The sequence below is a fragment of the Anarhichas minor genome, unplaced genomic scaffold, assembly GCF_050575085.1.
Source record: "Anarhichas minor isolate MPS153535 unplaced genomic scaffold, ASM5057508v1 ptg000028l, whole genome shotgun sequence".
Taxonomy (NCBI): Eukaryota; Metazoa; Chordata; class Actinopteri; order Perciformes; family Anarhichadidae; genus Anarhichas; species Anarhichas minor.
Window position 1 is genome coordinate 16626370 of NW_027466474.1, and position 24497 is coordinate 16650866.

Sequence of the window (24497 nt, forward strand, 5' to 3'; positions counted from 1 at the left end):
GTAAATGACTCCCGTAGAACCCTTACATGTATCGTAAAGACAGTAAAACCCTGATGCATTGGCCGGGAATCGGACCCGGATCTCCCGCGTGGCAGGCGAGAATTCTACCATTGAACCACCAATGCTGATGCAACACCAAAGAGAGAAGGCGAGAACTGACATTCTCGACCACCAGAAATATTTGTTTGATAGCTTTGCGTGGCCGGCATGTCAACAATACAACCAATGTTTTCAAATGTCGAGAATCCAGCACTTACCTCAAACCATTAGACCACCAGAAATATTTGTTTGATAGTTTTGCGTGGCCGGCATGTCAAGACGACAACTACTGTTTTCAAATCCAGCACTTACCTCAAACCATTAGCGGTTTTGCTGGTACACCCTTGGATCCCAGTGTAAATGATTCCCGTAGAACCGTTACATGTATCGTAACCACAGTAAAACCCTGATGCATTGGCCGGGAATCGGACCCGGATCTCCCGCGTGGCAGGCGAGAATTCTACCATTGAACCACCAATGCTGATGTAACACCAACCAGAGAAGGCGAGAACTGACATTCTCGACCACCAGAAATATTTGTTTGATAGTTTTGCGTGGCCGGCATGTCAAGACGACAACCACTGTTTTCAAATCCAGCACTTACCTCAAACCATTAGCGGTTTTGCTGGTACACCCTTGGATCCCAGTGTAAATGATTCCCGTAGAACCCTTACATGTATCGTAACCACAGTAAAACCCTGATGCATTGGCCGGGAATCGGACCCGGATCTCCCGCGTGGCAGGCGAGAATTCTACCATTGAACCACCAATGCTGATGCAACACCAAAGAGAGAACGCGAGAACTGACATTCTCGACCACCAGAAATATTTGTTTGATAGCTTTGCGTGGCCGGCATGTCAACAATACAACCAATGTTTTCAAATGTCGAGAATCCAGCACTTACCTCAAACCATTACCATTTTTGCTGGTTCACCCTTGGATCCCAGTGTAAATGACTCCCGTAGAACCCTTACATGTATCGTAAAGACAGTAAAACCCTGATGCATTGGCCGGGAATCGGACCCGGATCTCCCGCGTGGCAGGCGAGAATTCTACCATTGAACCACCAATGCTGATGCAACACCAAAGAGAGAACGCGAGAACTGACATTCTCGACCACCAGAAATATTTGTTTGATAGCTTTGCGTGGCCGGCATGTCAACAATACAACCAATGTTTTCAAATGTCGAGAATCCAGCACTTACCTCAAATCATTACCATTTTTGCTGGTTCACCCTTGGATCCCAGTGTAAATGACTCCCGTAGAACCCTTTCATGTATCGTAAAGACAGTAAAACCCTGATGCATTGGCCGGGAATCGGACCTGGATCTCCCGCATGGCAGGCGAGAATTCTACCATTGAACCACCAATGCTGATGCAACACCAAAGAGAGAAGGCGAGAACTGACATTCTCGACCACCAGAAATATTTGTTTGGTAGCTCTGCGTGGCCGGCATGTCAACAATACAACCAATGTTTTCAAATGTCGAGAATCCAGCACTTACCTCAAACCATTACCGTTTTTGCTGGTTCACCCTTGGATCCCAGTGTAAATGACTCCCGTAGAACCCTTACATGTATCGTAACCACAGTAAAACCCTGATGCATTGGCCAGGAATCGGATCCTGATCTCCCGCGTGGCAGGCGAGAATTCTACCATTGAACCACCAATGCTGATGCAACACCAAAGAGAGAAGGCGAGAACTGACATTCTCGACCACCAGAAATATTTGTTTGATAGTTTTGCGTGGCCGGCATGTCAAGACGACAACCACTGTTTTCAAATCCAGCACTTACCTCAAACCATTAGCGGTTTTGCTGATACACCCTTGGATCCCAGTGTAAATGACTCCCGTAGAACCCTTACATGTATCGTAAAGACAGTAAAACCCTGATGCATTGGCCGGGAATCGGACCCGGATCTCCCGCGTGGCAGGCGAGAATTCTACCATTGAACCACCAATGCTGATGCAACACCAAAGAGAGAAGGCGAGAACTGACATTCTCGACCACCAGAAATATTTGTTTGATAGCTTTGCGTGGCCGGCATGTCAACAATACAACCAATGTTTTCAAATGTCGAGAATCCAGCACTTACCTCAAACCATTAGACCACCAGAAATATTTGTTTGATAGTTTTGCGTGGCCGGCATGTCAAGACGACAACTACTGTTTTCAAATCCAGCACTTACCTCAAACCATTAGCGGTTTTGCTGGTACACCCTTGGATCCCAGTGTAAATGATTCCCGTAGAACCGTTACATGTATCGTAACCACAGTAAAACCCTGATGCATTGGCCGGGAATCGGACCCGGATCTCCCGCGTGGCAGGCGAGAATTCTACCATTGAACCACCAATGCTGATGTAACACCAACCAGAGAAGGCGAGAACTGACATTCTCGACCACCAGAAATATTTGTTTGATAGTTTTGCGTGGCCGGCATGTCAAGACGACAACCACTGTTTTCAAATCCAGCACTTACCTCAAACCATTAGCGGTTTTGCTGGTACACCCTTGGATCCCAGTGTAAATGATTCCCGTAGAACCCTTACATGTATCGTAACCACAGTAAAACCCTGATGCATTGGCCGGGAATCGGACCCGGATCTCCCGCGTGGCAGGCGAGAATTCTACCATTGAACCACCAATGCTGATGCAACACCAAAGAGAGAACGCGAGAACTGACATTCTCGACCACCAGAAATATTTGTTTGATAGCTTTGCGTGGCCGGCATGTCAACAATACAACCAATGTTTTCAAATGTCGAGAATCCAGCACTTACCTCAAACCATTACCATTTTTGCTGGTTCACCCTTGGATCCCAGTGTAAATGACTCCCGTAGAACCCTTTCATGTATCGTAAAGACAGTAAAACCCTGATGCATTGGCCGGGAATCGGACCTGGATCTCCCGCATGGCAGGCGAGAATTCTACCATTGAACCACCAATGCTGATGCAACACCAAAGAGAGAAGGCGAGAACTGACATTCTCGACCACCAGAAATATTTGTTTGGTAGCTCTGCGTGGCCGGCATGTCAACAATACAACCAATGTTTTCAAATGTCGAGAATCCAGCACTTACCTCAAACCATTACCGTTTTTGCTGGTTCACCCTTGGATCCCAGTGTAAATGACTCCCGTAGAACCCTTACATGTATCGTAACCACAGTAAAACCCTGATGCATTGGCCAGGAATCGGATCCTGATCTCCCGCGTGGCAGGCGAGAATTCTACCATTGAACCACCAATGCTGATGCAACACCAAAGAGAGAAGGCGAGAACTGACATTCTCGACCACCAGAAATATTTGTTTGATAGTTTTGCGTGGCCGGCATGTCAAGACGACAACCACTGTTTTCAAATCCAGCACTTACCTCAAACCATTAGCGGTTTTGCTGATACACCCTTGGATCCCAGTGTAAATGACTCCCGTAGAACCCTTACATGTATCGTAAAGACAGTAAAACCCTGATGCATTGGCCGGGAATCGGACCCGGATCTCCCGCGTGGCAGGCGAGAATTCTACCATTGAACCACCAATGCTGATGCAACACCAAAGAGAGAAGGCGAGAACTGACATTCTCGACCACCAGAAATATTTGTTTGATAGCTTTGCGTGGCCGGCATGTCAACAATACAACCAATGTTTTCAAATGTCGAGAATCCAGCACTTACCTCAAACCATTAGACCACCAGAAATATTTGTTTGATAGTTTTGCGTGGCCGGCATGTCAAGACGACAACCACTGTTTTCAAATCCAGCACTTACCTCAAACCATTAGCGGTTTTGCTGGTACACCCTTGGATCCCAGTGTAAATGATTCCCGTAGAACCGTTACATGTATCGTAACCACAGTAAAACCCTGATGCATTGGCCGGGAATCGGACCTGGATCTCCCGCGTGGCAGGCGAGAATTCTACCATTGAACCACCAATGCTGATGTAACACCGACCAGAGAAGGCGAGAACTGACATTCTCGACCACCAGAAATATTTGTTTGATAGTTTTGCGTGGCCGGCATGTCAAGACGACAACCACTGTTTTCAAATCCAGCACTTACCTCAAACCATTAGCGGTTTTGCTGGTACACCCTTGGATCCCAGTGTAAATGATTCCCGTAGAACCCTTACATGTATCGTAACCACAGTAAAACCCTGATGCATTGGCCGGGAATCGGACCCGGATCTCCCGCGTGGCAGGCGAGAATTCTACCATTGAACCACCAATGCTGATGTAACACCAACCAGAGAAGGCGAGAACTGACATTCTCGACCACCAGAAATATTTGTTTGGTAGCTTTGCGTGGCCGGCATGTCAACAATACAACCAATGTTTTCAAATGTCGAGAATCCAGCACTTACCTCAAACCATTACCATTTTTGCTGGTTCACCCTTGGATCCCAGTGTAAATGACTCCCGTAGAACCCTTACATGTATCGTAAAGACAGTAAAACCCTGATGCATTGGCCGGGAATCGGACCCGGATCTCCCGCGTGGCAGGCGAGAATTCTACCATTGAACCACCAATGCTGATGCAACACCAACGAGAGAAGGCGAGAACTGACATTCTCGACCACCAGAAATATTTGTTTGATAGTTTTACGTGGCCGGCATGTCAAGACGACAACCACTGTTTTCAAATCCAGCACTTACCTCAAACCATTAGCATTTTTGCTGGTACACCCTTTTTTGCTGGTAACACCAACCAGAGAAGGTGAGAACTGACATTCTCGACCACTAGAAATATTTGTTTGATAGTTTTGCGTGGCCGGCATGTCAAGAATACAACCAATGTTTTCAAATGTCGAGAATTCAGCACTTACCTCAAACCATTAGCGTTTTTGCTGGTACACCCTTGGATCCCAGTGTAAATGATTCCCGTAGAACCCTTACATGTATCGTAACCACAGTAAAACCCTGATGCATTGGCCGGGAATCGGACCCGGATCTCCCGCGTGGCAGGCGAGAATTCTACCATTGAACCACCAATGCTGATGCAATACCAAAGAGAGAACGCGAGAACTGACATTCTCGACCACCAGAAATATTTGTTTGATAGCTTTGCGTGGCCGGCATGTCAACAATACAACCAATGTTTTCAAATGTCGAGAATCCAGCACTTACCTCAAACCATTACCATTTTTGCTGGTTCACCCTTGGATCCCAGTGTAAATGACTCCCGTAGAACCCTTACATGTATCGTAAAGACAGTAAAACCCTGATGCATTGGCCGGGAATCGGACCCGGATCTCCCGCGTGGCAGGCGAGAATTCTACCATTGAACCACCAATGCTGATGCAACACCAAAGAGAGAACGCGAGAACTGACATTCTCGACCACCAGAAATATTTGTTTGATAGCTTTGCGTGGCCGGCATGTCAACAATACAACCAATGTTTTCAAATGTCGAGAATCCAGCACTTACCTCAAACCATTACCATTTTTGCTGGTTCACCCTTGGATCCCAGTGTAAATGACTCCCGTAGAACCCTTTCATGTATCGTAAAGACAGTAAAACCCTGATGCATTGGCCGGGAATCGGACCTGGATCTCCCGCATGGCAGGCGAGAATTCTACCATTGAACCACCAATGCTGATGTAACACCAACCAGAGAAGGCGAGAACTGACATTCTCGACCACCAGAAATATTTGTTTGATAGTTTTGCGTGGCCGGCATGTCAAGACGACAACCACTGTTTTCAAATCCAGCACTTACCTCAAACCATTAGCGGTTTTGCTGGTACACCCTTGGATCCCAGTGTAAATGATTCCCGTAGAACCCTTACATGTATCGTAACCACAGTAAAACCCTGATGCATTGGCCAGGAATCGGATCCTGATCTCCCGCGTGGCAGGCGAGAATTCTACCATTGAACCACCAATGCTGATGCAACACCAAAGAGAGAAGGCGAGAACTGACATTCTCGACCACCAGAAATATTTGTTTGATAGTTTTGCGTGGCCGGCATGTCAAGACGACAACCACTGTTTTCAAATCCAGCACTTACCTCAAACCATTAGCGGTTTTGCTGATACACCCTTGGATCCCAGTGTAAATGACCCCGGAGAACCCTTACATGTATCGTAAAGACAGTAAAACCCTGATGCATTGGCCGGGAATCGGACCCGGATCTCCCGCGTGGCAGGCGAGAATTCTACCATTGAACCACCAATGCTGATGTAACACCAACCAGAGAAGGCGAGAACTGACATTCTCGACCACCAGAAATATTTGTTTGATAGTTTTGCGTGGCCGGCATGTCAAGACGACAACCACTGTTTTCAAATCAAGCACTTACCTCAAACCATTAGCGGTTTTACTGGTACACCCTTGGATCCCAGTGTAAATGATTCCCGTAGGACCCTTACATGTATCGTAACCACAGTAAAACCCTGATGCATTGGCCGGGAATCGGACCCGGATCTCCCGCGTGGCAGGCGAGAATTCTACCATTGAACCACCAATGCTGATGTAACACCAACCAGAGAAGGCGAGAACTGACATTCTCGACCACCAGAAATATTTGTTTGGTAGCTTTGCGTGGCCGGCATGTCAACAATACAACCAATGTTTTCAAATGTCGAGAATCCAGCACTTACCTCAAACCATTAGCGTTTTTGTTGGTACACCCTTGGATCCCAGTGTAAATGATTCCCGTAGAACCCTTACATGTATCGTAACCACAGCAAAACCCTGATGCATTGGCCGGGAATCGGACCCGGATCTCCCGCGTGGCAGGCGAGAATTCTACCATTGAACCACCAATGCTGATGTAACACCAACCAGAGAGAAGGCGAGAACTGACATTCTCGACCACCAGAAATATTTGTTTGATAGTTTTGCGTGGCCGGCATGTCAAGACTACTACCTATGTTTTCAAATGTCAAGAATCCAGCACTTACCTCAAACTATTACCATTTTTGCTGGTTCACCCTTGGATCCCAGTGTAAATGACTCCCGTAGAACCCTTACATGTATCGTAAAGACAGTAAAACCCTGATGCATTGGCCGGGAATCGGACCCGGATCTCCCGCGTGGCAGGCGAGAATTCTACCATTGAACCACCAATGCTGATGTAACACCAACCAGAGAGAAGGCGAGAACTGACATTCTCGACCACCAGAAATATTTGTTTGATAGTTTTGCGTGGCCGGCATGTCAAGACTACTACCTATGTTTTCAAATGTCAAGAATCCAGCACTTACCTCAAACTATTAGCGTTTTTGCTTGGTACACCCTTGGATCCCAGTGTAAATGATTCCCGTAGAACCCTTACATGTATCGTAACCACAGTAAAACCCTGATGCATTGGCCGGGAATCGGACCCGGATCTCCCGCGTGACAGGCGAGAATTCTACCATTGAACCACCAATGCTAATGCAACACCAAAGAGAGAACGCGAGAACTGACATTCTCGACCACCAGAAATATTTGTTTGATAGCTTTGCGTGGCCGGCATGTCAACAATACAACCAATGTTTTCAAATGTCGAGAATCCAGCACTTACCTCAAACCATTAGACCACCAGAAATATTTGTTTGATAGTTTTGCGTGGCCGGCATGTCAAGACGACAACCACTGTTTTCAAATCCAGCACTTACCTCAAACCATTAGCGGTTTTGCTGGTACACCCTTGGATCCCAGTGTAAATGATTCCCGTAGAACCGTTACATGTATCGTAACCACAGTAAAACCCTGATGCATTGGCCGGGAATCGGACCCGGATCTCCCGCGTGGCAGGCGAGAATTCTACCATTGAACCACCAATGCTGATGTAACACCAACCAGAGAAGGCGAGAACTGACATTCTCGACCACCAGAAATATTTGTTTGATAGTTTTGCGTGGCCGGCATGTCAAGACGACAACCACTGTTTTCAAATCAAGCACTTACCTCAAACCATTAGCGGTTTTACTGGTACACCCTTGGATCCCAGTGTAAATGATTCCCGTAGAACCCTTACATGTATCGTAACCACAGTAAAACCCTGATGCATTGGCCGGGAATCGGACCCGGATCTCCCGCGTGGCAGGCGAGAATTCTACCATTGAACCACCAATGCTGATGTAACACCAACCAGAGAAGGCGAGAACTGACATTCTCGACCACCAGAAATATTTGTTTGGTAGCTTTGCGTGGCCGGCATGTCAACAATACAACCAATGTTTTCAAATGTCGAGAATCCAGCACTTACCTCAAACCATTAGCGTTTTTGTTGGTACACACTTGGATCCCAGTGTAAATGATTCCCGTAGAACCCTTACATGTATCGTAACCACAGCAAAACCCTGATGCATTGGCCGGGAATCGGACCCGGATCTCCCGCGTGGCAGGCGAGAATTCTACCATTGAACCACCAATGCTGATGTAACACCAACCAGAGAGAAGGCGAGAACTGACATTCTCGACCACCAGAAATATTTGTTTGATAGTTTTGCGTGGCCGGCATGTCAAGACTACTACCTATGTTTTCAAATGTCAAGAATCCAGCACTTACCTCAAACTATTAGCGTTTTTGCTTGGTACACCCTTGGATCCCAGTGTAAATGATTCCCGTAGAACCCTTACATGTATCGTAACCACAGTAAAACCCTGATGCATTGGCCGGGAATCGGACCCGGATCTCCCGCGTGGCAGGCGAGAATTCTACCATTGAACCACCAATGCTGATGCAACACCAAAGAGAGAACGCGAGAACTGACATTCTCGACCACCAGAAATATTTGTTTGATAGCTTTGCGTGGCCGGCATGTCAACAATACAACCAATGTTTTCAAATGTCGAGAATCCAGCACTTACCTCAAACCATTACCATTTTTGCTGGTTCACCCTTGGATCCCAGTGTAAATGACTCCCGTAGAACCCTTTCATGTATCGTAAAGACAGTAAAACCCTGATGCATTGGCCGGGAATCGGACCTGGATCTCCCGCATGGCAGGCGAGAATTCTACCATTGAACCACCAATGCTGATGTAACACCAACCAGAGAAGGCGAGAACTGACATTCTCGACCACCAGAAATATTTGTTTGATAGTTTTGCGTGGCCGGCATGTCAAGACGACAACCACTGTTTTCAAATCCAGCACTTACCTCAAACCATTAGCGGTTTTGCTGGTACACCCTTGGATCCCAGTGTAAATGATTCCCGTAGAACCCTTACATGTATCGTAACCACAGTAAAACCCTGATGCATTGGCCAGGAATCGGATCCTGATCTCCCGCGTGGCAGGCGAGAATTCTACCATTGAACCACCAATGCTGATGCAACACCAAAGAGAGAAGGCGAGAACTGACATTCTCGACCACCAGAAATATTTGTTTGATAGTTTTGCGTGGCCGGCATGTCAAGACGACAACCACTGTTTTCAAATCCAGCACTTACCTCAAACCATTAGCGGTTTTGCTGATACACCCTTGGATCCCAGTGTAAATGACCCCGGAGAACCCTTACATGTATCGTAAAGACAGTAAAACCCTGATGCATTGGCCGGGAATCGGACCCGGATCTCCCGCGTGGCAGGCGAGAATTCTACCATTGAACCACCAATGCTGATGCAACACCAAAGAGAGAAGGCGAGAACTGACATTCTCGACCACCAGAAATATTTGTTTGATAGCTTTGCGTGGCCGGCATGTCAACAATACAACCAATGTTTTCAAATGTCGAGAATCCAGCACTTACCTCAAACCATTAGACCACCAGAAATATTTGTTTGATAGTTTTGCGTGGCCGGCATGTCAAGACGACAACCACTGTTTTCAAATCCAGCACTTACCTCAAACCATTAGCGGTTTTGCTGGTACACCCTTGGATCCCAGTGTAAATGATTCCCGTAGAACCGTTACATGTATCGTAACCACAGTAAAACCCTGATGCATTGGCCGGGAATCGGACCCATGATCTCCCGCGTGGCAGGCGAGAATTCTACCATTGAACCACCAATGCTGATGTAACACCAACCAGAGAAGGCGAGAACTGACATTCTCGACCACCAGAAATATTTGTTTGATAGTTTTGCGTGGCCGGCATGTCAAGACGACAACCACTGTTTTCAAATCAAGCACTTACCTCAAACCATTAGCGGTTTTACTGGTACACCCTTGGATCCCAGTGTAAATGATTCCCGTAGAACCCTTACATGTATCGTAACCACAGTAAAACCCTGATGCATTGGCCGGGAATCGGACCCGGATCTCCCGCGTGGCAGGCGAGAATTCTACCATTGAACCACCAATGCTGATGTAACACCAACCAGAGAAGGCGAGAACTGACATTCTCGACCACCAGAAATATTTGTTTGGTAGCTTTGCGTGGCCGGCATGTCAACAATACAACCAATGTTTTCAAATGTCGAGAATCCAGCACTTACCTCAAACCATTAGCGTTTTTGTTGGTACACCCTTGGATCCCAGTGTAAATGATTCCCGTAGAACCCTTACATGTATCGTAACCACAGCAAAACCCTGATGCATTGGCCGGGAATCGGACCCGGATCTCCCGCGTGGCAGGCGAGAATTCTACCATTGAACCACCAATGCTGATGTAACACCAACCAGAGAGAAGGCGAGAACTGACATTCTCGACCACCAGAAATATTTGTTTGATAGTTTTGCGTGGCCGGCATGTCAAGACTACTACCTATGTTTTCAAATGTCAAGAATCCAGCACTTACCTCAAACTATTAGCGTTTTTGCTTGGTACACCCTTGGATCCCAGTGTAAATGATTTCCGTAGAACCCTTACATGTATCGTAACCACAGTAAAACCCTGATGCATTGGCCGGGAATCGGACCCGGATCTCCCGCGTGACAGGCGAGAATTCTACCATTGAACCACCAATGCTAATGCAACACCAAAGAGAGAACGCGAGAACTGACATTCTCGACCACCAGAAATATTTGTTTGATAGCTTTGCGTGGCCGGCATGTCAACAATACAACCAATGTTTTCAAATGTCGAGAATCCAGCACTTACCTCAAACCATTACCATTTTTGCTGGTTCACCCTTGGATCCCAGTGTAAATGACTCCCGTAGAACCCTTACATGTATCGTAAAGACAGTAAAACCCTGATGCATTGGCCGGGAATCGGACCCGGATCTCCCGCGTGGCAGGCGAGAATTCTACCATTGAACCACCAATGCTGATGCAACACCAACAAGAGAAGGCGAGAACTGACATTCTCGACCACCAGAAATATTTGTTTGATAGTTTTACGTGGCCGGCATGTCAAGACGACAACCACTGTTTTCAAATCCAGCACTTACCTCAAACCATTAGCATTTTTGCTGGTACACCCTTTTTTGCTGGTAACACCAACCAGAGAAGGTGAGAACTGACATTCTCGACCACTAGAAATATTTGTTTGATAGTTTTGCGTGGCCGGCATGTCAAGAATACAACCAATGTTTTCAAATGTCGAGAATTCAGCACTTACCTCAAACCATTAGCGTTTTTGCTGGTACACCCTTGGATCCCAGTGTAAATGATTCCCGTAGAACCCTTACATGTATCGTAACCACAGTAAAACCCTGATGCATTGGCCGGGAATCGGACCCGGATCTCCCGCGTGGCAGGCGAGAATTCTACCATTGAACCACCAATGCTGATGCAATACCAAAGAGAGAACGCGAGAACTGACATTCTCGACCACCAGAAATATTTGTTTGATAGCTTTGCGTGGCCGGCATGTCAACAATACAACCAATGTTTTCAAATGTCGAGAATCCAGCACTTACCTCAAACCATTACCATTTTTGCTGGTTCACCCTTGGATCCCAGTGTAAATGACTCCCGTAGAACCCTTACATGTATCGTAAAGACAGTAAAACCCTGATGCATTGGCCGGGAATCGGACCCGGATCTCCCGCGTGGCAGGCGAGAATTCTACCATTGAACCACCAATGCTGATGCAACACCAAAGAGAGAACGCGAGAACTGACATTCTCGACCACCAGAAATATTTGTTTGATAGCTTTGCGTGGCCGGCATGTCAACAATACAACCAATGTTTTCAAATGTCGAGAATCCAGCACTTACCTCAAACCATTACCATTTTTGCTGGTTCACCCTTGGATCCCAGTGTAAATGACTCCCGTAGAACCCTTTCATGTATCGTAAAGACAGTAAAACCCTGATGCATTGGCCGGGAATCGGACCTGGATCTCCCGCATGGCAGGCGAGAATTCTACCATTGAACCACCAATGCTGATGCAACACCAAAGAGAGAAGGCGAGAACTGACATTCTCGACCACCAGAAATATTTGTTTGATAGCTTTGCGTGGCCGGCATGTCAACAATACAACCAATGTTTTCAAATGTCGAGAATCCAGCACTTACCTCAAACCATTAGACCACCAGAAATATTTGTTTTGATAGTTTTGCGTGGCCGGCATGTCAAGACGACAACCACTGTTTTCAAATCCAGCACTTACCTCAAACCATTAGCGGTTTTGCTGGTACACCCTTGGATCCCAGTGTAAATGATTCCCGTAGAACCCTTACATGTATCGTAACCACAGTAAAACCCTGATGCATTGGCCAGGAATCGGACCCGGATCTCACGCGTGGCAGGCGAGAATTCTACCATTGAACCACCAATGCTGATGTAACACCAACCAGAGAAGGCGAGAACTGACATTCTCGACCACCAGCAATATTTGTTTGATAGTTTTGCGTGGCCGGCATGTCAAGACGACAACCACTGTTTTCAAATCCAGCACTTACCTCAAACCATTAGCGGTTTTGCTGGTACACCTTTGGATCCCAGTGTAAATGATTCCCTTAGAACCCTTACATGTATCGTAACCACAGTAAAACCCTGCTGCATTGGCCGGGAATCGGACCCGAATCTCCCGCGTGGGAGTCAAGAACTCTACCATTGAACCACCAATGCTGATTTAACACCAACCAAAGAAGGTGAGAACTGACATTCTCGACCACCAGAAATATTTGTTTGATAGCTTTGCGTGGCCGGCATGTCAACAATACAACCAATGTTTTCAAATGTCGAGAATCCAGCACTTACCTCAAACCATTACCATTTTTGCTGGTTCACCCTTGGATCCCAGTGTAAAGGATTCCCGTAGAACCCTTACATGTATCGTAACCACAGTAAAACCCTGATGCATTGGCCAGGAATCGGACCGGGATCTCCCGCTTGGCAGGCGAGAATTCTACCATTGAACCACCAATGCTGATGTAACACCAACCAGAGAAGGCGAGAACTGACATTCTCGACCACCAGAAATATTTGTTTGATAGTTTTGCGTGGCCAGCATGTCAAGACGACAACCACTGTTTTCAAATCCAGCACTTACCTCAAACCATTAGCGGTTTTGCTGGTACACCCTTGGATCCCAGTGTAAATGATTCCCGTAGAACCCTTACATGTATCGTAACCACAGTAAAACCCTGATGCATTGGCCGGGAATCGGACCCGGATCTCCCGCGTGGCAGGCGAGAATTCTACCATTGAACCACCAATGCTGATGTAACACCAACCAGAGAAGGCGAGAACTGACATTCTCGACCACCAGAAATATTTGTTTGGTAGCTTTGTGTGGCCGGCATGTCAACAATACAACCAATGTTTTCAAATGTCGATAATCCAGCACTTACCTCAAACCATTAGCGTTTTTGTTGGTACACCCTTGGATCCCATTGTAAATGATTCCCGTAGAACCCTTACATGTATCGTAACCACAGCAAAACCCTGATGCATTGGCCGGGAATCGGACCCGGATCTCCCGCGTGGCAGGCGAGAATTCTACCATTGAACCACCAATGCTGATGTAACACCAACCAGAGAGAAGGCGAGAACTGACATTCTCGACCACCAGAAATATTTGTTTGATAGTTTTGCGTGGCCGGCATGTCAAGACTACTACCTATGTTTTCAAATGTCGAGAATCCAGCACTTACCTCAAACTATTAGCGTTTTTGCTGGTACACCCTTGGATCCCAGTGTAAATGATTCCCGTAGAACCCTTACATGTATCGTAACCACAGTAAAACCCTGATGCATTGGCCGGGAATCGGACCCGGATCTCCCGGGTGACAGGCGTGAATTCTACCATTGAACCACCAATGCTGATGCAACACCAAAGAGAGAACGCGAGAACTGACATTCTCGACCACCAGAAATATTTGTTTGATAGCTTTGCGTGGCCGGCATGTCAACAATACAACCAATGTTTTCAAATGTCGAGAATCCAGCACTTACCTCAAACCATTACCATTTTTGCTGGTTCACCCTTGGATCCCAGTGTAAATGACTCCCGTAGAACCCTTACATGTATCGTAAAGACAGTAAAACCCTGATGCATTGGCCGGGAATCGGACCCGGATCTCCCGCGTGGCAGGCGAGAATTCTACCATTGAACCACCAATGCTGATGCAACACCAACGAGAGAAGGCGAGAACTGACATTCTCGACCACCAGAAATATTTGTTTGATAGTTTTACGTGGCCGGCATGTCAAGACGACAACCACTGTTTTCAAATCCAGCACTTACCTCAAACCATTAGCATTTTTGCTGGTACACCCTTTTTTGCTGGTAACACCAACCAGAGAAGGTGAGAACTGACATTCTCGACCACTAGAAATATTTGTTTGATAGTTTTGCATGGCCGGCATGTCAAGAATACAACCAATGTTTTCAAATGTCGAGAATTCAGCACTTACCTCAAACCATTAGCGTTTTTGCTGGTACACCCTTGGATCCCAGTGTAAATGATTCCCGTAGAACCCTTACATGTATCGTAACCACAGTAAAACCCTGATGCATTGGCCGGGAATCGGACCCGGATCTCCCGCGTGGCAGGCGAGAATTCTACCATTGAACCACCAATGCTGATGCAACACCAAAGAGAGAACGCGAGAACTGACATTCTCGACCACCAGAAATATTTGTTTGATAGCTTTGTGTGGCCGGCATGTCAACAATACAACCAATGTTTTCAAATGTCGAGAATCCAGCACTTACCTCAAACCATTACCATTTTTGCTGGTTCACCCTTGGATCCCAGTGTAAATGACTCCCGTAGAACCCTTACATGTATCGTAAAGACAGTAAAACCCTGATGCATTGGCCGGGAATCGGACCCGGATCTCCCGCGTGGCAGGCGAGAATTCTACAATTGAACCACCAATGCTGATGCAACACCAAAGAGAGAACGCAAGAACTGACATTCTCGACCACCAGAAATATTTGTTTGATAGCTTTGCGTGGCCGGCATGTCAACAATACAACCAATGTTTTCAAATGTCGAGAATCCAGCACTTACCTCAAACCATTACCATTTTTGCTGGTTCACCCTTGGATCCCAGTGTAAATGACTCCCGTAGAACCCTTTCATGTATCGTAAAGACAGTAAAACCCTGATGCATTGGCCGGGAATCGGACCTGGATCTCCCGCATGGCAGGCGAGAATTCTACCATTGAACCACCAATGCTGATGCAACACCAAAGAGAGAAGGCGAGAACTGACATTCTCGACCACCAGAAATATTTGTTTGATAGCTTTGCGTGGCCGGCATGTCAACAATACAACCAATGTTTTCAAATGTCGAGAATCCAGCACTTACCTCAAACCATTAGACCACCAGAAATATTTGTTTGATAGTTTTGCGTGGCCGGCATTTCAAGACGACAGCCACTGTTTTAAAACACAGCACTTACCTCAAACCATTAGCGTTTTTCCTGGTACACCCTTGGATCCCAGTGTAAATGATTCCCGTAGAACCCTTACATGTATCGTAACCACAGTAAAACCCTGATGCATTGGCCGGGAATAGGACCCGGATCTCCCGCGTGGCAGGCGAGAATTCTACCATTGAACCACCAATGCTGATGCAACACCAACGAGAGAAGGCGAGAACTGACATTCTCGACCACCAGAAATATTTGTTTGGTAGCTCTGCTTGGCCGGCATGTCAACAATACAACCAATGTTTTCAAATGTCGAGAATCCAGCACTTACCTCAAACCATTACCATTTTTGCTGGTTCACCCTTGGATCCCAGTGTAAATGACTCCCGTAGAACCCTTACATGTATCGTAACCACAGTAAAACCCTGCTGCATTGGCCGGGAATCGGACCCAGATCTCACGCGTGGGAGGCTAGAATTCTACCATTGAACCACCAATGCTGATGCAACACCAACGAGAGAAGGCGAGAACTGACATTCTCGACCACCAGAAATATTTGTTTGATAGTTTTACGTGGCCGGCATGTCAAGACGACAACAACCACTGTTTTCAAATCCAGCACTTACCTCAAACCATTAGCGGTTTTGCTGGTACACCCTTGGATCCCAGTGTAAATGATTCCCGTAGAACCCTTACATGTATCGTAACCACAGTAAAACCCTGATGCATTGGCCGGGAATCGGACCCGGATCTCACGCGTGGCAGGCTAGAATTCTACCATTGAACCACCAATGCTGATGCAACACCAACGAGAGAAGGCGAGAACTGACATTCTCGACCACCAGAAATATTTGTTTGATAGTTTTGCATGGCCGGCATGTCAAGACGACAACCACTGTTTTCAAATCCAGCACTTACCTCAAACCATTAGCGGTTTTGCTGGTATCCCAGTGTAAATGATTCCCGTAGAACCCTTACATGTATCGTAAAGACAGTAAAACCCTGATGCATTGGCCGGGAATCGGACCCGGATCTCCCGCGTGGCAGGCGAGAATTCTACCATTGAACCACCAATGCTGATGCAACACCAACAAGAGAAGGCGAGAACTGACATTCTCGACCACCAGAAATATTTGTTTGATAGTTTTGCGTGGCTGGCATGTCAAGACGACAACCACTGTTTTCAAATCCAGCACTTACCTCAAACCATTAGCGGTTTTGCTGGTACACCCTTGGATCCCAGTGTAAATGATTCCCGTAGAACCTTTACATGTATCGTAACCACAGTAAAACCCTGCTGCATTGGCCGGGAATCGGACCCAGATCTCACGCGTGGGAGGCGAAAATTCTACCATTGAACCACCAATGCTGATGCCACACCAACGAGAGAAGGCGAGAACTGACATTCTCAACCACCAGAAATATTTGTTTGATAGTTTTGCTTGGCCGGCATTTCAAGACGACAACCACTGTTTTAAAACACAGCACTTACCTCAAACCATTAGCATTTTTCCTGGTACACCGTTGCATCCCAGTGTTTATGATTCCCGTAGAACCATTACATCTATCGTAACCACAGTAAATCCCTGCTGCATTGGCCGGGAATCGGACCCGGATCTCCCGCGTGGGAGGCAAGAACTCTACCATTGAACCACCAATGCTGATTTAACACCAACCAAAGAAGGTGAGAACTGACATTCTCGACCACCAGATATATTTGTTTGATAGTTTTGCGTGGCCGGCATGTCAAGACGACAACCACTGTTTTCAAATCCAGCACTTACCTCAAACCATTACCATTTTTGCTGGTTCACCCTTGGATCCCAGTGTAAATGACTCCCGTAGAACCCTTACATGTATCGTAAAGACAGTAAAACCCTGATGCATTGGCCTGGAATCGGACCCTGATCTCCCGCGTGGCAGGCCAGAATTCTACCATTGAACCACCAATGCTGATGCAACACCAACGAGAGAAGGCGAGAACTGACATTCTCAACCACCAGAAATATTTGTTTGATAGTTTTACGTGGCCGGCATGTCAAGACGACAACCACTGTTTTCAAATCCAGCACTTACCTCAAACCATTAGCATTTTTGCTGGTACACCCTTGGATCCCAGTGTAAATGATTCCCGTAGAACCCTTACATGTATCGTAACCACAGTAAAACCCTGATGCATTGGCCGGGAATCGGACCCGGATCTCCCGCGTGGCAGGCGAGAATTCTACCATTGAACCACCAATGCTGATGTAACACCAACCAGAGAAGGCGAGAACTGACATTCTCGACCAACAGAAATATTTGTTTGGTAGCTTTGCGTGGCCGGCATGTCAAGAATACAACCAATGTTTTCAAATGTCGAGAATTCAGCACTTACCTCAAACCATTAGCGTTTTTGCTGGTACACCCTTGGATCCCAGTGTAAAGGATTCCCGTAGAACCGTTACATGTATCATAACCACAGTAAAACCCTGATGCATTGGCCGGGAATCGGACCCGGATCTCCCGCGTGGCAGGCGAGAATTCTACCATTGAACCACCAATGCTGATGCAACACCAACAAGAGAAGGCGAGAACTGACATTCTCGACCACCAGAAATATTTGTTTGATAGTTTTACGTGGCCGGCATGTCAAGACGACAACCACTGTTTTCAAATCCAGCACTTACCTCAAACCATTACCATTTTTGCTGGTACACCCTTGGATCCCAGTGTAAAGGATTCCCGTAGAACCCTTACATGTATCGTGACCACAGTAAAACCCTGATGCATTGGCCAGGAATCGGATCAGGATCTCCCGCTTGGCAGGCGAGAATTCTACCATTGAACCACCAATGCTGATGTAACACCAACCAGAGAAGGCGAGAACTGACATTCTCGACCACCAGCAATATTTGTTTGATAGTTTTGCGTGGCCGGCATGTCAAGACGACAACCACTGTTTTCAAATCCAGCACTTACCTCAAACCATTAGCGGTTTTGCTGGTACACCTTTGGATCCCAGTGTAAATGATTCCCTTAGAACCCTTACATGTATCGTAACCACAGTAAAACCCTGCTGCATTGGCCGGGAATCGGACCCAGATCTCACGCGTGGGAGGCGAGAATTCTACCATTGAACCACCAATGCTGATGCAACACCAACGAGAGAAGGCGAGAACTGACATTCTCAACCACCAGAAATATTTGTTTGATAGTTTTGCGTGGCCGGCATTTCAAGACGACAACCACTGTTTTAAAACACAGCACTTACCTCAAACCATTAGCGTTTTTCCTGGTACACCGTTGCATCCCAGTGTTTATGATTCCCGTAGAACCCTTACATGTATCGTAACCACAGTAAAACCCTGATGCATTGGCCGGGAATCGGACCCGGATCTCCCGCGTGGCAGGCGAGAATTCTACCATTGAACAACCAATGCTGATGCAACACCAAAGAGAGAACGCGAGAACTGACATTCTCGACCACCAGAAATATTTGTTTGATAGTTTTGCGTGGCCGGCATGTCAACAATACAACCAATGTTTTCAAATGTCGAGAATCCAGCACTTACCTCAAACCATTAGCGTTTTTGCTTGTACACCCTTGGATCACAGTGTAAAGGATTCCCGTAGAACCCTTACATGTATCGTAACCACAGTAAAACCCTGATGCATTGGCCAGGAATCGGACCGGGATCTCCCGCTTGGCAGGCGAGAATTCTACCATTGAACCACCAATGCTGATGTAACACCAACCAGAGAAGGCGAGAACTGACATTCTCGACCACCAGAAATATTTGTTTGATAGTTTTGCGTGGCCGGCATGTCAAGACGACAACCACTGTTTTCAAATCCAGCACTTACCTCAAACCATTAGCGGTTTTGCTGGTATCCCAGTGTTTATGATTCCCGTAGAACCATTACATCTATCGTAACCACAGTAAATCCCTGCTGCATTGGCCGGGAATCGGACCCGGATCGCCCGCGTGGCAGGCGAGAATTCTACCATTGAACCACCAATGCTGATGTAATACCAACCAGAGAAGGCGAGAACTGACATTCTTATTACATAGTATAATCATACTCTAGTCTGGTGCATGTCTGTTTGGGAGGGTGAAAAGGTGAATTGAGTTCCGGGCGTTTCTTGATAAGACACTTCACACTTCATTGTTACTTGAGTCACATGACTGGGGGGGTCGTAAATGAAGGTGTGACTCCCCACCAGGCTGAGCTTCCTTCACCTCCCAAGTTCTTTTCTATGAGTCGTTCAAAGGGTTTCAGCCACAGGGGGGTCTGCCATTGAAGTGTAAATCACTGACTCAACAAACTGTTCATGTCAAGTTGACAGAAAGACAGGCACTGAAGGTCCATACATGGTCAACAACATCAGATGTTAGGCTGATTACTAACCTCCTAAACATCTGTTATGAAAACAATGGCTGTCCATAACGTAGTAATAGACTTATTCATATATTATACTCTTTGTCATTACAGGTAAAATGCACAAACAGTTTTTTTTCCCTGGAAGAATGGCGGTTACGTTCCGTAAGGGACCACTGGGATTTCTCCGTCAGGATCCGACTGATGCAGCCAAAGTCCTCAAAGACAACCCGTCTCTACAGGACAAGTCTGCACCTGTGAAGGAGGAGCTGGTCAGACAGAATGCTCTGACTGTGGTCCGCCAGAGAGGAGGGGATGCTTCGGATAAAACTGAGGTGACTGGAGATTACATCCTGCAGTTTGGGAAGTACAAGGGGAAGTCCTTCCACTGGCTCCTGGAGAATGACATTGGGTACACCATCTACCTCATCAGGAACCAGCAAAAGGAGGAGGCTGCAGGAGTGTTCACGGCAGCGGGGCACAACAAGGACATTTGTTGTGCAAATGCTGTCATTTGTTAGCTATTCCCTCAGCTTTCAAGAAATCCAGTCTCTTCTCAGCTAGAATAGAATCCCTTTTTATTGTCATATACAATACACATACACAAAATTTGACCCATCCCTGTATATAGGGAGCAGTGGGCTGCCAATGACAGGCGCCCGGGGAGCCAGGGGTTCAGTGTCTTGCTCAGGGACACTTCGACACGTGGCAGGTCCCAGTCGAGGATCGAACCGTTGAACCTGCGGTTACCAGACAACCCTCTTAAGCCAGTGAGCCACGGTCGCCCCAGCTACGAGGAACAAAAGCCAGTTGTGACAGCAGCAGCATCGGAGGATGACCAGCTGGTTGGTTTTGGCTCTCGTGCCAACAGCACCTGGAGAGAGATTTGGCACAGCAGGGGTGATGGCTATGCATCTTTTATAGTGAAGAAAAGCTGTGCTCCAGGGACCAAGATGCAGAAACTCCAGGTGTACCTCCAGAAGAAGCTGCATCCGCCCTCTGGCTCCTCTGTGATGACACAACGCTCACATGCTCCTGCTGAAGCCATGGGTGGGTCTGGTCGTCTCTGCCCCTGCTGTCCTCACCAACTGGCGCCCGCACTGGACCTGTGAAGACAGGAGGGAGAGTTTTTGTATTGGACCACAAGCGATGGCCGGCCCCCATGAAGGCAGCTATCAACAACCTGCTGAATAAACACCGTGGGCAGTAAGACATGCTCAAGCTTGTGGACCAGGACTATGCTGCTCTAGTTCAAAACTCCTGTACAGACCCAACAGTATGCTCCACCCAACAATAAAACGTCACATCTCACAATTTCTAAAGCACCTCAGCAAGTTGCTAAACACCAGCCCAGAAAATCTGCAAGAGAGGCAAAAGGAATCTGGCACTCTCTGACAGAGAGCAGTGAGACCACCAGTGTGCCAGTTGTTACCATGCCTGTTGCAGTCAATAACCCACCTGTTCAGACCCTGACTCAAGCCTGCATTGAGAAAATAGTATATAAAACTGCATGGAGATGCAAAAACATCAACAACGGGTGTCAGAGCAAAAGCAGACCCAGGCAAAAAGGTGTCTTTCTGATGGCCAGCCAAAAGTCCAGGTATGAGAATGATGGTTATTCTACCAGCAGGGTCCTGTCAGATACTTCTACTGCTCCACTAAAGTTTATGGTGCTGAAGGTCTGACAAACCCAAAAATGCCTTTTGTAGACTTTGCAGAGACACTGTTCTTTTAGCTGGAACTGGATGCCACAAAGAAAAGGGTGGAGGAGCGAGAGGACAGCAAAAGAGGACTGATCCCAGCACACAGGTCGCAAGTGTGGATTCTGTTAGGTGGAGCTGAAACAGTCCTCACATTCACACGGGGTTCCCTGGAGTAACGGAGAAGTACATTTACTGCCCCGTTAGTCTTTTCCCAAAGACCAGGGCATGGAGAAGGAGATGACCTGGACTGAGTTCCAGGGGTCAGCGTTTTATGAGAATGGAAAATTGGAGTGTTTTGTCGTGTATACATCTTTGCTCATTTTAATAATGAGATTTTTTTTTTTTTTTACTGGATACATTATTATATTTGTGTTGTATTTGATATTGTTCAGTATTTACTGACCCTGGTGTGTATAATAAATATATTTTGTTCACTAAGGTCTACATGTCTCATAAGTGAATCATTATAATGAACAGTAAAAAGATATTTAAGTGATTGCAATTTAAATGTTCATAATTAGGAAAGCTATAACATAGGCAGATGGGCAGTATTTCTATTACTTGTATTTCAATTACTTGAGTATTTTGTATTTGATAGGGCTGATAAAAAATCTAACGTAATTTGTAACAAAATACTTTAGAGTGGAGTAATTTTGTATTTAAAATACACAAGCCACAGCAAAGCTGAGTTAGAGACCCTTCGTTTTCTGGAGGACACCAGAAAAGACCTGCTTTCTCCAGCAGTACCCACTTATCAAGCCCCTTTTTGTTCCATTTAACACAACCCTCCCCTCTTCAGCTCCGGTTGTTCTCGTTTGCAGGAATAATATTCCTGCAATTCCGGTTAACACCAGAAATATTTGAAAAGTTAGTTCTTAAAAGGCAACTAAACTGGCTACTCAATGGTTGGGTCTCAAGAACCAAAATGGAAGGATTATTATGTCAGTGTGAACCTGTATGAGACACTTAACACTGTAATATAGAACTATGTGGCCTACCATGCCACTGGCCAATGTAAGAGAAATAAGTAGGCTACCATGCCACTGGCCAAGGTACAGTAAAAGAGAAGTAGGCTACTCACTTGTTAAGTTACCTGTTCACTTTTGTATTGATTTACTATTTACCTTTTATTTGTATTCATTTTTCTGTGCAGAACTTGATGTACAGTAATTTATTTAGGCTCTTTACCTGTGTACAACTGGTTTTAATTCTATATTTTGCTTTTATAGTATACATAGGCCTAATGTGTGATGCTATTCATATGTGATGAATACTTTCTTGATACAAAGCCAAAGTTTATGGGCTGTTAAGTCACATTAATACATATACATACATACATAATCAATCAAGTTGTCTTTTAATAGCTTTGCTTAGTTACACTGACATTCTGTGACTGTTCTTCCTTTTTGTGGGGTTCACCAGAGCTTTGTGTACATTATATAGCCCAAACCTGAATGCTCCGCTATACCAAATTGTGAGAAAACGGAAAATCCAGAAAAAAGTATTTCCTATATTTTAAATATAAAATACATGTATTGTATTTTGTTACATTTTCTTGCACCAGTATTTTGTATTTTATTTTAATACATTTATTTATTTTGTATCAAAATACATTTTGATGTATTTTTGCCCATCTCTGAGAATAGGTTATTAGCCATAAATAATTCAAGTACTTGATAACCTGTCTGCCACTATAATCTAGTGATAATCAGTAAACGGCAAAGTTGGATACACATTTCTTGATTTATAAATAGCTCTTTATCATTGATGTGTGGCTTTACCCCAACTGAGACTTGAACCTGTGTCCAGGAGAATATATATATATATATATATATATATATATATATATATATATATATATATATATATATATATATGAATATATATATGAATATATATATGAATATATATATATGAATATATATATATATATATATATATGAATATATATATATATATATATATATATATATATAGAGCCACGCCCTAAAGCGTACCCTGCTTTATGGTCTATTTCCTAAATGGGACCATCATTTATTGAATGAACATCATGCTGTATTGAAGACTTGAAAGTAGTAATGTTTACTGGCGTAATAAAAAAGTGAGAAGCAGGGTAATTTTCTCATAGACTTTTATACAATTAGACTTATTTTTGAATCAGAGGAGTCACCCCCTGATGGCCATTAGAACGAATGCAAGCTCTTTTCAGAACTGAAGGTTGCCGCCTGCTGACAACGAATGCGTACGCACACCAGCTCATTCTGCAGCGTGACACTTTCCCTCAAGCTCTGTACTAGTGATGGGAATTCCGGCTCTTTTTAGAGAACCGGCTCTTTTGGCTCGGCTCACTAAAAAGAGCCGGCTCTTTCGGCTCCCAAATGGCTCTTCAGATTTTTTGGTGCTTAAATTAATTTATTACCAACAATAATGTAAAATGATGTGCAATATGAATTACTAATGTAAAAAAAACATGCACTATATCAAATGTTTATTATATAAATACACTTTTATTTATACACTCTACAGAGTGATAAAGAAAATAAATTAGAAAGTGCAAAAACAAATGTTTAACTATTTACAAATGAACTTAACTAACTTTTAACTATTTTAAACTTTTAGCTTTTTAATACTTAACAAATTTAAAGTGAAACAACATACATCCCAGGCCTCTGTCATACAGGCCTGGGATGATTCCTTGGGAGAGTGTTTTCCTACTTGGAATTGCATAC

General features: G+C 45.5%; 53 non-coding genes across 53 annotated transcripts; all 53 read right to left on the reverse strand.

The window, feature by feature from the left end:
- Positions 1–54: 54 nt before the first annotated feature.
- Positions 55–125, reverse strand: trnag-gcc (transfer RNA glycine (anticodon GCC)). Its single transcript has one exon. It is a non-coding gene; the product is annotated as a tRNA-Gly (tRNA).
- A 324-nt stretch (positions 126–449) lies between these two features.
- On the reverse strand, positions 450–520 carry trnag-gcc (transfer RNA glycine (anticodon GCC)). Its single transcript has one exon. It is a non-coding gene; the product is annotated as a tRNA-Gly (tRNA).
- Positions 521–741: 221 nt separating this feature from the next.
- Positions 742–812, reverse strand: trnag-gcc (transfer RNA glycine (anticodon GCC)). The gene has a single exon. It is a non-coding gene; the product is annotated as a tRNA-Gly (tRNA).
- A 230-nt stretch (positions 813–1042) lies between these two features.
- On the reverse strand, positions 1043–1113 carry trnag-gcc (transfer RNA glycine (anticodon GCC)). The gene has a single exon. It is a non-coding gene; the product is annotated as a tRNA-Gly (tRNA).
- Positions 1114–1343: 230 nt separating this feature from the next.
- Positions 1344–1414, reverse strand: trnag-gcc (transfer RNA glycine (anticodon GCC)). Its single transcript has one exon. It is a non-coding gene; the product is annotated as a tRNA-Gly (tRNA).
- Positions 1415–1936: 522 nt separating this feature from the next.
- Positions 1937–2007, reverse strand: trnag-gcc (transfer RNA glycine (anticodon GCC)). Its single transcript has one exon. It is a non-coding gene; the product is annotated as a tRNA-Gly (tRNA).
- Positions 2008–2331: 324 nt separating this feature from the next.
- Positions 2332–2402, reverse strand: trnag-gcc (transfer RNA glycine (anticodon GCC)). The gene has a single exon. It is a non-coding gene; the product is annotated as a tRNA-Gly (tRNA).
- Positions 2403–2623: 221 nt separating this feature from the next.
- On the reverse strand, positions 2624–2694 carry trnag-gcc (transfer RNA glycine (anticodon GCC)). Its single transcript has one exon. It is a non-coding gene; the product is annotated as a tRNA-Gly (tRNA).
- Positions 2695–2924: 230 nt separating this feature from the next.
- On the reverse strand, positions 2925–2995 carry trnag-gcc (transfer RNA glycine (anticodon GCC)). The gene has a single exon. It is a non-coding gene; the product is annotated as a tRNA-Gly (tRNA).
- Positions 2996–3517: 522 nt separating this feature from the next.
- trnag-gcc (transfer RNA glycine (anticodon GCC)) lies at positions 3518–3588 on the reverse strand. Its single transcript has one exon. It is a non-coding gene; the product is annotated as a tRNA-Gly (tRNA).
- A 324-nt stretch (positions 3589–3912) lies between these two features.
- trnag-gcc (transfer RNA glycine (anticodon GCC)) lies at positions 3913–3983 on the reverse strand. The gene has a single exon. It is a non-coding gene; the product is annotated as a tRNA-Gly (tRNA).
- A 221-nt stretch (positions 3984–4204) lies between these two features.
- On the reverse strand, positions 4205–4275 carry trnag-gcc (transfer RNA glycine (anticodon GCC)). Its single transcript has one exon. It is a non-coding gene; the product is annotated as a tRNA-Gly (tRNA).
- Positions 4276–4505: 230 nt separating this feature from the next.
- On the reverse strand, positions 4506–4576 carry trnag-gcc (transfer RNA glycine (anticodon GCC)). Its single transcript has one exon. It is a non-coding gene; the product is annotated as a tRNA-Gly (tRNA).
- Positions 4577–4967: 391 nt separating this feature from the next.
- trnag-gcc (transfer RNA glycine (anticodon GCC)) lies at positions 4968–5038 on the reverse strand. Its single transcript has one exon. It is a non-coding gene; the product is annotated as a tRNA-Gly (tRNA).
- Positions 5039–5268: 230 nt separating this feature from the next.
- On the reverse strand, positions 5269–5339 carry trnag-gcc (transfer RNA glycine (anticodon GCC)). Its single transcript has one exon. It is a non-coding gene; the product is annotated as a tRNA-Gly (tRNA).
- Positions 5340–5569: 230 nt separating this feature from the next.
- On the reverse strand, positions 5570–5640 carry trnag-gcc (transfer RNA glycine (anticodon GCC)). Its single transcript has one exon. It is a non-coding gene; the product is annotated as a tRNA-Gly (tRNA).
- A 512-nt stretch (positions 5641–6152) lies between these two features.
- Positions 6153–6223, reverse strand: trnag-gcc (transfer RNA glycine (anticodon GCC)). The gene has a single exon. It is a non-coding gene; the product is annotated as a tRNA-Gly (tRNA).
- A 221-nt stretch (positions 6224–6444) lies between these two features.
- trnag-gcc (transfer RNA glycine (anticodon GCC)) lies at positions 6445–6515 on the reverse strand. Its single transcript has one exon. It is a non-coding gene; the product is annotated as a tRNA-Gly (tRNA).
- Positions 6516–6745: 230 nt separating this feature from the next.
- On the reverse strand, positions 6746–6816 carry trnag-gcc (transfer RNA glycine (anticodon GCC)). Its single transcript has one exon. It is a non-coding gene; the product is annotated as a tRNA-Gly (tRNA).
- A 232-nt stretch (positions 6817–7048) lies between these two features.
- Positions 7049–7119, reverse strand: trnag-gcc (transfer RNA glycine (anticodon GCC)). Its single transcript has one exon. It is a non-coding gene; the product is annotated as a tRNA-Gly (tRNA).
- A 233-nt stretch (positions 7120–7352) lies between these two features.
- On the reverse strand, positions 7353–7423 carry trnad-guc (transfer RNA aspartic acid (anticodon GUC)). Its single transcript has one exon. It is a non-coding gene; the product is annotated as a tRNA-Asp (tRNA).
- Positions 7424–7747: 324 nt separating this feature from the next.
- Positions 7748–7818, reverse strand: trnag-gcc (transfer RNA glycine (anticodon GCC)). The gene has a single exon. It is a non-coding gene; the product is annotated as a tRNA-Gly (tRNA).
- Positions 7819–8039: 221 nt separating this feature from the next.
- On the reverse strand, positions 8040–8110 carry trnag-gcc (transfer RNA glycine (anticodon GCC)). Its single transcript has one exon. It is a non-coding gene; the product is annotated as a tRNA-Gly (tRNA).
- A 230-nt stretch (positions 8111–8340) lies between these two features.
- On the reverse strand, positions 8341–8411 carry trnag-gcc (transfer RNA glycine (anticodon GCC)). Its single transcript has one exon. It is a non-coding gene; the product is annotated as a tRNA-Gly (tRNA).
- Positions 8412–8644: 233 nt separating this feature from the next.
- On the reverse strand, positions 8645–8715 carry trnag-gcc (transfer RNA glycine (anticodon GCC)). The gene has a single exon. It is a non-coding gene; the product is annotated as a tRNA-Gly (tRNA).
- A 230-nt stretch (positions 8716–8945) lies between these two features.
- Positions 8946–9016, reverse strand: trnag-gcc (transfer RNA glycine (anticodon GCC)). The gene has a single exon. It is a non-coding gene; the product is annotated as a tRNA-Gly (tRNA).
- Positions 9017–9528: 512 nt separating this feature from the next.
- trnag-gcc (transfer RNA glycine (anticodon GCC)) lies at positions 9529–9599 on the reverse strand. Its single transcript has one exon. It is a non-coding gene; the product is annotated as a tRNA-Gly (tRNA).
- A 324-nt stretch (positions 9600–9923) lies between these two features.
- Positions 9924–9995, reverse strand: trnag-gcc (transfer RNA glycine (anticodon GCC)). The gene has a single exon. It is a non-coding gene; the product is annotated as a tRNA-Gly (tRNA).
- Positions 9996–10216: 221 nt separating this feature from the next.
- On the reverse strand, positions 10217–10287 carry trnag-gcc (transfer RNA glycine (anticodon GCC)). Its single transcript has one exon. It is a non-coding gene; the product is annotated as a tRNA-Gly (tRNA).
- Positions 10288–10517: 230 nt separating this feature from the next.
- Positions 10518–10588, reverse strand: trnag-gcc (transfer RNA glycine (anticodon GCC)). Its single transcript has one exon. It is a non-coding gene; the product is annotated as a tRNA-Gly (tRNA).
- Positions 10589–10821: 233 nt separating this feature from the next.
- On the reverse strand, positions 10822–10892 carry trnad-guc (transfer RNA aspartic acid (anticodon GUC)). The gene has a single exon. It is a non-coding gene; the product is annotated as a tRNA-Asp (tRNA).
- Positions 10893–11122: 230 nt separating this feature from the next.
- trnag-gcc (transfer RNA glycine (anticodon GCC)) lies at positions 11123–11193 on the reverse strand. Its single transcript has one exon. It is a non-coding gene; the product is annotated as a tRNA-Gly (tRNA).
- Positions 11194–11584: 391 nt separating this feature from the next.
- On the reverse strand, positions 11585–11655 carry trnag-gcc (transfer RNA glycine (anticodon GCC)). Its single transcript has one exon. It is a non-coding gene; the product is annotated as a tRNA-Gly (tRNA).
- A 230-nt stretch (positions 11656–11885) lies between these two features.
- trnag-gcc (transfer RNA glycine (anticodon GCC)) lies at positions 11886–11956 on the reverse strand. The gene has a single exon. It is a non-coding gene; the product is annotated as a tRNA-Gly (tRNA).
- A 230-nt stretch (positions 11957–12186) lies between these two features.
- On the reverse strand, positions 12187–12257 carry trnag-gcc (transfer RNA glycine (anticodon GCC)). The gene has a single exon. It is a non-coding gene; the product is annotated as a tRNA-Gly (tRNA).
- A 325-nt stretch (positions 12258–12582) lies between these two features.
- trnag-gcc (transfer RNA glycine (anticodon GCC)) lies at positions 12583–12653 on the reverse strand. The gene has a single exon. It is a non-coding gene; the product is annotated as a tRNA-Gly (tRNA).
- Positions 12654–13175: 522 nt separating this feature from the next.
- Positions 13176–13246, reverse strand: trnag-gcc (transfer RNA glycine (anticodon GCC)). The gene has a single exon. It is a non-coding gene; the product is annotated as a tRNA-Gly (tRNA).
- A 221-nt stretch (positions 13247–13467) lies between these two features.
- trnag-gcc (transfer RNA glycine (anticodon GCC)) lies at positions 13468–13538 on the reverse strand. The gene has a single exon. It is a non-coding gene; the product is annotated as a tRNA-Gly (tRNA).
- Positions 13539–13768: 230 nt separating this feature from the next.
- trnag-gcc (transfer RNA glycine (anticodon GCC)) lies at positions 13769–13839 on the reverse strand. Its single transcript has one exon. It is a non-coding gene; the product is annotated as a tRNA-Gly (tRNA).
- Positions 13840–14372: 533 nt separating this feature from the next.
- trnag-gcc (transfer RNA glycine (anticodon GCC)) lies at positions 14373–14443 on the reverse strand. The gene has a single exon. It is a non-coding gene; the product is annotated as a tRNA-Gly (tRNA).
- Positions 14444–14834: 391 nt separating this feature from the next.
- trnag-gcc (transfer RNA glycine (anticodon GCC)) lies at positions 14835–14905 on the reverse strand. Its single transcript has one exon. It is a non-coding gene; the product is annotated as a tRNA-Gly (tRNA).
- Positions 14906–15135: 230 nt separating this feature from the next.
- trnag-gcc (transfer RNA glycine (anticodon GCC)) lies at positions 15136–15206 on the reverse strand. The gene has a single exon. It is a non-coding gene; the product is annotated as a tRNA-Gly (tRNA).
- Positions 15207–15436: 230 nt separating this feature from the next.
- On the reverse strand, positions 15437–15507 carry trnag-gcc (transfer RNA glycine (anticodon GCC)). The gene has a single exon. It is a non-coding gene; the product is annotated as a tRNA-Gly (tRNA).
- Positions 15508–15831: 324 nt separating this feature from the next.
- On the reverse strand, positions 15832–15902 carry trnag-gcc (transfer RNA glycine (anticodon GCC)). The gene has a single exon. It is a non-coding gene; the product is annotated as a tRNA-Gly (tRNA).
- Positions 15903–16709: 807 nt separating this feature from the next.
- Positions 16710–16780, reverse strand: trnag-gcc (transfer RNA glycine (anticodon GCC)). The gene has a single exon. It is a non-coding gene; the product is annotated as a tRNA-Gly (tRNA).
- Positions 16781–17001: 221 nt separating this feature from the next.
- Positions 17002–17072, reverse strand: trnag-ccc (transfer RNA glycine (anticodon CCC)). The gene has a single exon. It is a non-coding gene; the product is annotated as a tRNA-Gly (tRNA).
- Positions 17073–17293: 221 nt separating this feature from the next.
- On the reverse strand, positions 17294–17364 carry trnag-ccc (transfer RNA glycine (anticodon CCC)). Its single transcript has one exon. It is a non-coding gene; the product is annotated as a tRNA-Gly (tRNA).
- Positions 17365–17877: 513 nt separating this feature from the next.
- On the reverse strand, positions 17878–17948 carry trnag-gcc (transfer RNA glycine (anticodon GCC)). Its single transcript has one exon. It is a non-coding gene; the product is annotated as a tRNA-Gly (tRNA).
- A 230-nt stretch (positions 17949–18178) lies between these two features.
- Positions 18179–18249, reverse strand: trnag-gcc (transfer RNA glycine (anticodon GCC)). The gene has a single exon. It is a non-coding gene; the product is annotated as a tRNA-Gly (tRNA).
- A 513-nt stretch (positions 18250–18762) lies between these two features.
- trnag-ccc (transfer RNA glycine (anticodon CCC)) lies at positions 18763–18833 on the reverse strand. Its single transcript has one exon. It is a non-coding gene; the product is annotated as a tRNA-Gly (tRNA).
- A 221-nt stretch (positions 18834–19054) lies between these two features.
- Positions 19055–19125, reverse strand: trnag-gcc (transfer RNA glycine (anticodon GCC)). The gene has a single exon. It is a non-coding gene; the product is annotated as a tRNA-Gly (tRNA).
- A 230-nt stretch (positions 19126–19355) lies between these two features.
- Positions 19356–19426, reverse strand: trnag-gcc (transfer RNA glycine (anticodon GCC)). Its single transcript has one exon. It is a non-coding gene; the product is annotated as a tRNA-Gly (tRNA).
- Positions 19427–19637: 211 nt separating this feature from the next.
- Positions 19638–19708, reverse strand: trnag-gcc (transfer RNA glycine (anticodon GCC)). The gene has a single exon. It is a non-coding gene; the product is annotated as a tRNA-Gly (tRNA).
- Positions 19709–24497: the final 4789 nt, after the last annotated feature.